This window comes from Calypte anna, chromosome 17 (genome assembly GCF_003957555.1).
Source record: "Calypte anna isolate BGI_N300 chromosome 17, bCalAnn1_v1.p, whole genome shotgun sequence".
NCBI lineage: Eukaryota > Metazoa > Chordata > Aves > Apodiformes > Trochilidae > Calypte > Calypte anna.
This window is the reverse complement of record NC_044262.1, coordinates 6,915,842-6,926,025: the sequence shown is the minus strand read 5'-3', so window position 1 is coordinate 6,926,025 and position 10,184 is coordinate 6,915,842. Positions and strand designations below refer to the sequence as shown.

The 10,184-nt window shown below is 46.6% G+C and overlaps 1 protein-coding gene across 5 annotated transcripts in view; it reads left to right on the top strand.

Annotated features, from left to right (window-relative positions):
* Positions 1–2,078: 2,078 nt before the first annotated feature.
* Positions 2,079–10,184, top strand: part of NEK6 (NIMA related kinase 6) — a 54,058-nt gene continuing 45,952 nt past the window's right edge. For 2 of the 5 annotated variants that reach the window (XM_030460977.1, XM_030460976.1), the window contains exon 1: positions 2,300–2,442. The gene's annotated coding sequence lies outside the window, so the exon portion shown is untranslated. Of the gene's footprint in view, positions 2,192–2,299; positions 2,443–2,593; positions 2,730–10,184 lie in introns of those variants that run through there. The other 3 variants (XM_030460979.1, XM_030460974.1, XM_030460973.1) reach the window with 3 other exon arrangements.

The window sequence follows — 10,184 nt, the reverse complement described above, 5'->3', positions numbered from 1 at the left end:
TTATAGGATGATCTTCAGGCTTAGTCAAGTTACTGAGAGTTCCTTTTGACAGTTGTATCACTGGGGTTTTAAACACCATGGATGGAAATGTCTATCAACCCATCCTCGAGCTATATGAAATAATTAAACTGATGAAATGAAAAAGGTCAGCTGAGAGGGGTGAATGGTGCTAGATGGCTGAGTAGAAATACACCTTGACTCTTGAGGAGACACAAAGCCTGCCCTGGCTGTGCTGCTGGGGATGTGGTGGGTGCAGGCTCAGTGTGTGTGGCTGGTTTGGTCTTACTGGGGGGAAACCAGGGAGAAGTAAAGTGCAGATCTGAAAGCTCTTGCTTTGGGGGTTGTTCAAAGGAGAATTTCACACAGAACCCTAGCACAGACTATGAAAGAAAGTCTATTTCTGGCAAGACTTAATTGAGGAAATTTCATTTTCTTTCCTAACTGAATTGCTGTTGATAATCTAAAGTAATTCTGTCTGGTCTGCCTAATTTAGCAGTGAAAAATCTGGATCTTGAAGCTGTGTGCAAGAATGTAGCAGATTTTTAAAAACAGCTTTTCTGAATAGAAAGACAGTAACTTATGGCATCGGAACAAAAGATAATTTTTTTTTCTGTCCTTGTTTTGATGTACAACACTTAAGTTCTTATACCTCAATCCACTGACACTCTTTTTAGGGAGAGAAATGCATTTTTGCAAATGGTACATCAACAGAGCTTGGGAAAATTGAGTTTGGAGGAAGAAAATTGAATTAATTTTGTTTCTCTAAGCACTTTCCCATGTTTCAGATTTTGTACTGATAGATTGATGATATGATTTGCTTTAAAACCAGGTGGCCTCTTAGTTTCCATCTGTTGTGTCTATTGCTGTGTCTCTAGTGAGAAGCATTGCATAGCTGTGCAGGCATCTGTACCCCTGAGAGAAAACTCTTTACAATATCAGAAATGCTCAGGAGAAAGAATCTAGTTTTACAGTATCTTAAACGTGAGACATATCAGAAACTTGAGCCCCTGGAAGGATCATATTTATATTCACCCAAACTGAATGCACTGAATTTATATTAGCTTTGTGTAAACAACTTTACAACAAAACCAAAGCTTTGTGACATTTCCAGAAGGAAGAGTTCAGATTTTACAAAACCACCTGCATTTCCTACAAATATTTGCTGCAGTTTCTTGTCTCCGTGGATGCCAGAGGTGGCACTGCTTTAGCAAGAACATTGTCCTAAAAGTAGGAGTTCTGATGGCCACATGATGCCGTTTGAGCCAAGACCTGCCATGGTTGCTCAGGTTCTGACTTGCTGTGGAGCTTTCACTGTGTGAGTGGAGCCTGTTGGGCAAAGTGACTTCTTTGGGCCTCAGTGTCTTGGGTCTCAGGTTCTCTCTGGACATCCATGTGTGGCAGCAGGACACCTGAAAGGATCTGGGGACAGGACAGATGGGTTGGTCCTGCTGGTTGTGTCCCAGGGAGTGGGGCTGATCCTGGGTGGCTGTTGAGTGCTCCCCGTGCCCACCCATCCCACCCGGGCTGTTCACAGCTGCTCCACCCGCCCTGCTCAGGGCTTTTTAAAACTATTACTTTTAACTGCCCATGGGCTGCATCGGAACGAAGCTGTGCTGGCAGAAGGTGTTTGTTCCAGTTGCTGTTCTGGGTCGTGCTGGTGTTTGTACTTCTTGCTCTGAGAGCACTGGGAGTTTCCCAGTCAAACCAGCAAACACCTTGTGATGGAGCCAGGCCTCTGAGCTCGGAACTTGACCGAACCTGAGCCATCCCTTTCTCAGCAGCTCTGCCGCTGCCAGGCATCCCGGTTCAGGCCAGGAGACGGGACCTGCTGGTTCCGGTTTTATTTCTTGTGAAGTTCACTTGAAAAAATTCCTGTTGAATTTCAAGTTGAAATTCAACTTCAGCGTACTCAGAACTTACACTTTGCCTGCACGCAAACCACGACGTGTGAGTTGCGGGCTGAGTTTATTTCAGAGCCGGGCGGGTTCCCCACAGCACCCATGTGCCTCACTCGGGGCACGCAGTGAAACGCACGGGCTCTACCGGCGGTGCGGGAACCGGGCTCCCAACCGAGTTTGTGCCCCCTCGGTGCCGAGACGGCGGCGGCTCCGCCGTGGCGCATCTGCCCCGCCCCGGGCCCGACGGCGGAAGGAGCAAACCCCGGGTCCGCCGAAGTGCGGCTATAAACGGGGTACTGCGGCAGCAGGCGCCGGGTCGGTTTTCAGGGCGGGGGGAGCCGCGGGCATTTCTTCCGACCCCCGGGAAACCCGTCCTTTTCCGGGGGCGGACGGGCCGGGGCGGTGGGGGGCGGGTTCCGCGCTCCGCTCACGCTCTGTCCCGCCGGGCTCTGGAGCTGAGGCACTTCGGGACGCGGAAGATCCCCCCCATCCCCCCTCCCGCCTCGCGGGACTCCCCGGTCTGGTCCGGTCCGGTCCGGTCCAGGTACGTGTGGGCGGGGCTGTGCTGCAGGTGGGACGAGCGCCGCGCGGCACCGCCCCCTCCCGCGCGCGCTCCCGGTGCTCCCGGACTGCGTGGCAGCCGGCGGGGCGCGCGCCCGAGCGGCGGCGGGCGGCGCGTGCGTGCCTGCGCGCGTGCGACGAGGGCGCGCGGCGAAGTTGTGTGCGGGACGCGGCGCCGCTCGCTCGCTGAGGGGGCAGCGGTCGCCTCGGTTCCCCCCTCTCCCCTCCGGGACCGCCGCCCGCCCTTCTCCGCCGCCTCCCCGGCCGCAGGTGAGCACCACGGGGCCTCGCCACCGCCGAGGGCCGCGGACGGGCCGCGTTGTGCCCAGCCGGGCCGGGGGTGTGCCCGCCGCTGGCTCCTCTGGCCGTGGAGCGGGGGGTGGGGGACTGAGGGACTGAGGGGCCGCTGAGGGGCGGACCGCACTCCCGGACCTCACTCCTGGACCGGGGTCCGGGCCGCGGCGCCGCGTGGCCTGGGGGGCCCAGCACGTGCCCGGGCGGGAGCTGGGGGCACCGGCAGCGGGAGGGCCGGCGGGACGGCAGCGGCGGCTGCGGGGAGATCTGAGCGAAGTTTAAAGCTGTTGCGAAAATGGGAGTGCGGGGTGCGGTGCGGTGCGGGGCCGCTGCGGAGGCTGTCGGGAAGGGCTGCGGTGCAGCCGCCCCGCTGCTTGGCACGCAGGCCCCGGAGCACTTCCCGCAGCAGCGCCCCTGAGCCCGCCGTGGGCTTTTCCTCAGTTTGTTTCTTGTCCGGGAGCTCCAGGGGCTCGGGGAGGGACCCCCGGGGGCTGGGGGAGCCCCTGGGCCCGGCCCAAGACCCTCCCGGAGGCTTCTCCCGCTGCCCCACAGCTCCTGCCCTCCTCGGGGGCTCTCTCCCTGATCTCAAAAGTAGGAACTGAGGTAAAACCAACGCTTTAGGGATGGCCACAGCGCTTTTGAGAGAGCACATGTTAGAGCTGAGCTATGAAATACCTTCTTTTTCCCCACCCCCTACACGTTATTCCCTCCAAAGTGTAATTTATGCTTGTCGAGAATAATGGTGGATTTCTGAGCTCCATATGTTTGTCTGTCTGTTCGCACACGGAGTGCTCCTGCCAATGGTGGTTGCCTGTGGCGTTATTGCAGTGTAAGTGGAGTGATAGGAAACACTGTAGCAATTACAAGTCCGGTGATGCAAGTTCCTGACACATTGGGACTGTCTTGCTGTCATTCCTGTGTCTCCCCTTAAAAAGTTCATTTTTTGTGAATAATTGTAAGCAACCGTGTAACTTCTGCAGCATTTCGACAGTTTTTACATCTTGAGACATCTCTTGACATTGAGTCAAACTCTTTCCACTGTTATTTTTTTCCCATCGACATTCTTTCTGATAGTCATATTCTTTTTAGGCACCAACAGGAAAAAAAGAAGGGAACTTCTTTTAGATAAGTGTTGCTGCCCTGTTTCCTATGGCCCCCTTCCCTAGAGATGTAAAAAAGAAAAAAAAAGAAAAGTGGGCAGGCACAGGGGGAAACTTTCATTATGGCAGAAAAGAGCATCTTCTGTAGGAAGTGAGATTTCTGGAGTAAGTGTGAGTGACTGTGAGTGACTGCTGTCACCCCAAAGAAACTTGTCAGAACAGAATCAGCCTTCTGGTTTCTTAACACCTGAGACCTTCAGCTTGTTTTGTTTTCCCTCCTTCCTCTGTAACTGTGTTTCTTGACAAATACATGTTTTATGGGAAAGGATGGACACGTAATTTGCAGGTTCAAAGTTTGCATGAGGTTTTATACACCTTTTCAGATTCTTAGATTCTTTAGTGTTCATTTTGTTTGGAGAAAAGCAAGTGAAGATCAACTTGGACTCCAAGCCCACACTGGGAAACAGTTTTTGTAGTACTTGTCTTCTGTGGTACTACCCAAAAAGTTTTATGTCAATATGTGATGCTTCAGTGTACACTGAAAATACTGAGCCTGCACTGGCTGTTATAATTTCTTGTAATAATCCAGGCTGTGCTAGAGAAAGAAGTGGGAGGTTCTGAGATGTGTCTTACAGCATGCTGTGTGGCTTTATTCAGACCTACCTGTTGGTCTGAAGGTCTCTTTTAGTGGCTTTAAAGAGTTTGCTGTGTACTGAATGATTGTTTACTCTATCAATGATTGTTTACTCAGTAAAGCAAGTTTTGTTTGTTTTAGTAGTTTGTTTTTGGGTTTGTTTGGTTTTTTTGTATGAGAATAGGAGCGGGAAATACCTGTGTGAGTTTTTCTCTTGCTTTACCTGTGCTCACTGAGCTGTAAAATGGGGGTATTTATAAAAATTTAGCCCACCTCCTGTGAGTGTCAGAGCACTCTTTCTAGATGTGTAGAAGACTTAATTAGTGGATGTGCTTTAATGTCTTTTCCTACTTTATGTAGTGCCAAATGTATTTAACCTCAAGGCTATGAAGAATATACACAACAAACAAGATGGCAGCTCAGACTGGGCTGTGTGGACTGCAGCAGGTGGTAGAAATCAAATGTATCCATTTGGAGTTTAAAGCATAAGAACTGACCATGTGTTGTTGGAGCAGCAGAAGTACTGGAAGAAAATTTCAAAATTGAAAGTACAAAAATGGGGATCAGTGTAGCTTCTAGGGCTTGACTTCTGCTGTGTCCTAAATTAAAGCACAGTTGGGCTACAGTCCTTACACAACACTGGTTTAATAGCCCAACTTCTGTTTTAGCTTTCATCATTCCAATTTGCTTTTCCTAGATGCCCTTGTTTGTAAAGAGGTTGGTCAGGGTGATCTCTAGCTAATGAGGAAAATAATTATATGGAGCCTCACTTCAGAAGCTGGGCTTCTCCTTATGTGAACCTGTTGGAGTTGCAACATCCTCAGTATTACTACAATTCAATACTCATCTAGTTGGACAGTGGCTGTGATGCTCTGTGTGGCTTGGGTATAGAATTTATGATTAAGAAAGTCACAAGTGGCCATTTGCCTGTGACACATATGGCTGTGTTTGCCCTGCAGACTCTTAGCCATCCTGCTTTACCTTTCATGGGGATGATGGTGACCAAGCCAGTGTGCAATTCCACGGGTGCTTGGCTGGGTTGCTTGTATGAAATTGTGGTATATTTCTTTGTATCCAGTACAAATGCAAGAGAGGAATTCTTGCAGTATGGAAGGCAAACACTAAATATTAACCCAGTTGAAATATAGTTCATGTTTGCCTTGATACCACTCACCCCTGGAAAATGTGGCTTTTGGCAAGAAAATGGTGAGCCATGGTGCTGCTGGCTGCAGGCCTGGTGGCAGAGGAGGCTCATGTGTGTCTGTGCCATGCTCTGTGGCCAGGGCAAGATGGCCTTAGTAAGTATAAAATCATGTGAAAGCTGAAGGTTGTGTAAAATGGACAGAATTAAGACTTTGTCCTTTTAAAGGCAGAGGAAAATAGTTTCTTCTCTAAGTCCTGTTAACACTGTGTTTATTATACTTGCCCTTCCCTTTGTAAAGCTTTTAGTACAAGCACATGCAAGTGCTCAGCAAGTTCCTTGTGCTTTTCATCAGTAAATCTCTAAGTGCCCTAAAAGATAAGTACTGTTTATCTGAAAGCTGAGGAAATCAGAATCAGAGAGGTTTGGTCTGTCTGTGTCACACAGAGTCCCTGGGTGGCTGAGCTCCCATCAGGCAGCTCAGTGCTAACAAACAGGGTGGTTTCTCTTGTGCTTGTGTTGGCCTCCTGGGTGGTGATGGGGATAAACTGGGTGAGTTGGTGTAAAACTAAGGGATCAAAGAGGGAGGAGAAGTGGAGAGGAAAAGATTGATGAAATGAGGGACTTGAACCGATTTACTCTTTGTGGCTGCTGAAAGGGTGATTTTTGTTTTCCCTGCCTTTGTCCTCAGGAGGGACCAGGATGTGCTCTGGGAGCAGCAAGCTGGACCCTCCTGGCCTCAGGCTCTGAGGGGTGTAGGAGGCTGAAAGCTGTGGAGCACCTTGGACCTGATGTGTTCTCATAAGTCTCTTCCACTTGTGCATTCCATATTTCACTGTAGAGCTGTGTCTCTAAAGGTAAAAGGAGGAAAAAACAAAACAAAACCTATCTAGAAGATAGAGAAAGAATGTGCTCAGACTGAGAGCTAATGTTGGCCCAGACAGTGTTGTTCTTTTTAAACAAAAAACAAACCAAAAAAAAGAGAGAGAAGCCAAAAGATTTGCATGCGGCTTAAAAACTGACTTCAGAATCCTGGTGGGTTATTTCCAGCAGACTGAAAGTGCTACAGAATATCTAAATTACAAAAAAAATTAATCTATATAAAATACTTGTCTTAAAACTTCTTACAGATTTTGGGGGTGTGTCTGAGGGGACGTGTGTGTTTCTAAAGCCAGATTGGGAGCTGCTGTCTTTATTTGTCTGGAATGTGGGAGAGGGAGAACCAAGGTTCTGTGTCAGTGTGGGCATTTCTAGAGCTTCTGAGTTAAGTTTTGTTTTAAAACAGAAAACCACAGGGAGTTATTTTTAAAGGTGGTTCAAATGCAGGAGTCTGTAAAGCTGTCAGATCATTTATGGGTAGATAGCTTTTCTGTCTTGGTCTATTTTTTTCTATGCATATTGGATTGGATCAAGTTTACTTCAAGTTCTAACCTGTGCTAAGTAGCTGAACATCTGGGCTTGTTCTAAGTGCCACTGCTGTACATGTGAGAGAAGTTTCTTGGATTGTCTTTAACATTTAAAAACATTTCAGAAAGATTTTTTTTTTAGTTCACTTAAAACAGTATATTTAACTTCCTGTGTTTAGTCATATGATGTGGCTTACCACATGACACAATGCAATAAATTGCAAATAGTTTTACAGTGTCAGTACAACTAAAAAAATGAAATTTCTAAAGTGTTTCTTTAGCTTTAAGTGTCTGCTATCATAGATTCCAGGCAGTGAGCAGCTGTCTGTCGCAGATGGGAGAGGAAAAAAAAAAAAATTCCCCTTAGCTTCTTTCTTCTAAAAAGGTTTCCATGCAAAACCAGTAGAAATGGAATACAACCTTTTAGGCAAATTTGGGTTCCCTGTTATACATTTAAGTTAATTGACAGCAGGCTATCAGAAACCAAATGGTGTAAGTGAATGAGACTCCAGGAATTTCATACTCCAAAGCATTCTTGAATCCTCACAAATGACTATTTAGCAGTCAGAATGCATTATTTATTACCTCGCAAAAAAAAAAACACCCAAACCAAAACAAACCAAAAAACCCCACTAAAAAACTACTGGCAAGTCTTCTTTTCTTTTTTTTTTTTTTTTCTTTCCTTATGGATTTCTTCTTTAGAGTCTGCTGTGTTTCTGTAAGAGATTGTATTGTCTGCCCTGTTATTTAAATGTGTTTTACACAACAAAATCAGGTAGATGAGAGACTGTCAAGGAAGCACGTAGCTAACCTGTATGTTTTATAGTCTATAGTCTAATTCTAGTGCAATGGTCTGAAAAAGAGCTTGTATAAAAAGTCTCATGGCTTTTTTAGAGTTCTGTTTTCTGCTAAGATCTCAAGATGGCAGAAATGGAGTTTGTGTACAGACCTACATGAGCTTAGTTTTAGATTGTTATTTGGATATGCAGTTCTATTGTTCTATGAACTATTATACTGTGGCAATTATAAAACTGATTAAATATTAGAAGTTATTAAATAGTTGCAGCATGTCTAATCACAGAATGCAAAAGATTGTTCTTTTTAAATTAAGAAGTTGCTGCTGCTGGTGTTAAAGTTGTGTTTATTTGCTTTGGGTAGCTTGGGTCTCCTGGACTCTAATCTCAACGCTTGCTTCATGTGATGAATCCAGGTAGCTGCCATCTCCTGACATCTCCTGCCTTTGGACAGAACCTTGTGCACCAACTCTGACAGATCAACGCATTTGCTTCCCAGGAAGGCAGTTTATTTTGCAATTTTGTTAAAGTTTTGACTGGATTTGTCATAATTTCAAGCAGTCCCCATTCTGAAGCTATTGTTGGTTGGGATTTTTTTGTTGTTTTTTGTTGGGTTTTTTGTTTTGTTTGGCTTTTAAAAATGTTTTTTAATTCAGTGGATGGATTGTTTGTGCAACATCAGCTGGAAATTGTGCTGAAATATTGTTTTTCCAAGTGTGCAGATGCTGCTGATGCTGTTCCAGAAACCCCTTTTGGAAATGAGCCTTCTGGTTAGGGAAAGGGATATCTCCTGATCTGTTGCTGGTGGCAGAATGAGGTGTGGGAGTGCTCCCTGGATCTGTCAGGCAAAGCTAGTTGGGTGAGCTTAGACCTTCTGTAAACCAACAGAACTGAGGAATCAGGGGTAGTAAACCCCAGTGTGGCAATGCTGGGGAGAAAGGCAAAGATTCCCCCTTGGGGAGGGGGATGATAATGTCTTGCCCTGCCACAGCTATTTACAAAATGAATGGCTGTCAACAGCCTGGCTTGTGCATCCCCAGATATGTGTTTCAGCATTGCCAGGAGACAGCTGAGGAGCCTTCCTGAAGGGGTCTCAGTGTCTCCTTTCAGTGCAACATCCCACCTTGTGGGCCTGAAACATCCTTTGGTATCTGCTCTGGGTGGGATTCCTCAGGAGTGGTTATGCTGTCTGTCTGGGGAATGCTTTTCCCATCCCGCTCCTCCATGAGCTGTCTCCAAGTGACTCACAGTCACCTCATCTCCTGTGTTTGTACTTCAGGGGTCAAAACCCAAGCTGTAAGGGCTGTCTGTGACCCTGTGTCCTGCTGACAGAGCAGGTGTTGCTCCACACCCTGGGGAGGGTTTTCAAAGCTTTCATTTTGCAGAGCTCAGTGGCAGACACTTGTTCTTCAGTTACTTCTGTCATACTTTTGAGACGCCCACTTGCTACAAGGTGGGAAGTGTCCACCAGCCTGTTGAAAACTCGTGGTGTGCATGAAGCAGAGCCCTAAGCCCATGCTGACAGGAGCAAGGGCTGCTGGATAGTTGGAATTGCTCCCTCTGAGAGCCCATGTGCTGGGAGGTGGCACAGCTTGAGCTGGTTCAGCTCTACTCACTGCTTGGTGGTACCAGTTTCTGAGGGAGCTGCTGTCTCCTGGCTCAAGTGGCACAGGATAATATAGACTTAGATTTTATTTCTTTCCTTAGAGCCAGCTGTCCTCTGTTACGTGGGAGAGTAACTTTTCTTAACTGAGTGGTTTTTAAACTGTGGAGTTGAATCACAGTCGCTGCAGATGGTGCAATAATTGGGGAATGTTGACCTACAGGATAGATTGCAGCTTCACAGTACAATCAATATGATTTCTTTCAGGAATTTAACTTTAAGTCTCAATCCTGCTCTTAACCTTGTCTCTGCTGTGCTGAAAAGAAGTGGGTTTTCTCCTGTCAGAACATTTTGTTTCTTGCATAGAGACACTCTCAGTGTCAGGACTGTCTTGGAGAGCTTGTAGGGGATCTGGTTCTCAATACATCATTACAGTTAAGAGACTGAGCAAAAAGCTTTAAGGTTCTTTTCATCTAAGAGTAGAGATTCAGAACAGAATAGATATCAATAAACATGGACATAAAAATTCCCTCCTCTTCCATTCATGAAGTGCTGCTTTCACTCTTCCTTGCTGTCAATATCCCATTAGTCCTTCTGTCAGAACTGTGCACAACGTGCATATCAGAATTGTTAAACTAGAACAAAAAACACACAAACAAGCTTGAAAAGGCTTTTAAAAGTATATGAATGTATTCCAAAGAGGCAACTAAGTCACACAACTGTGTGTCTGTGTGCTACCCTTTAATCAGTTGG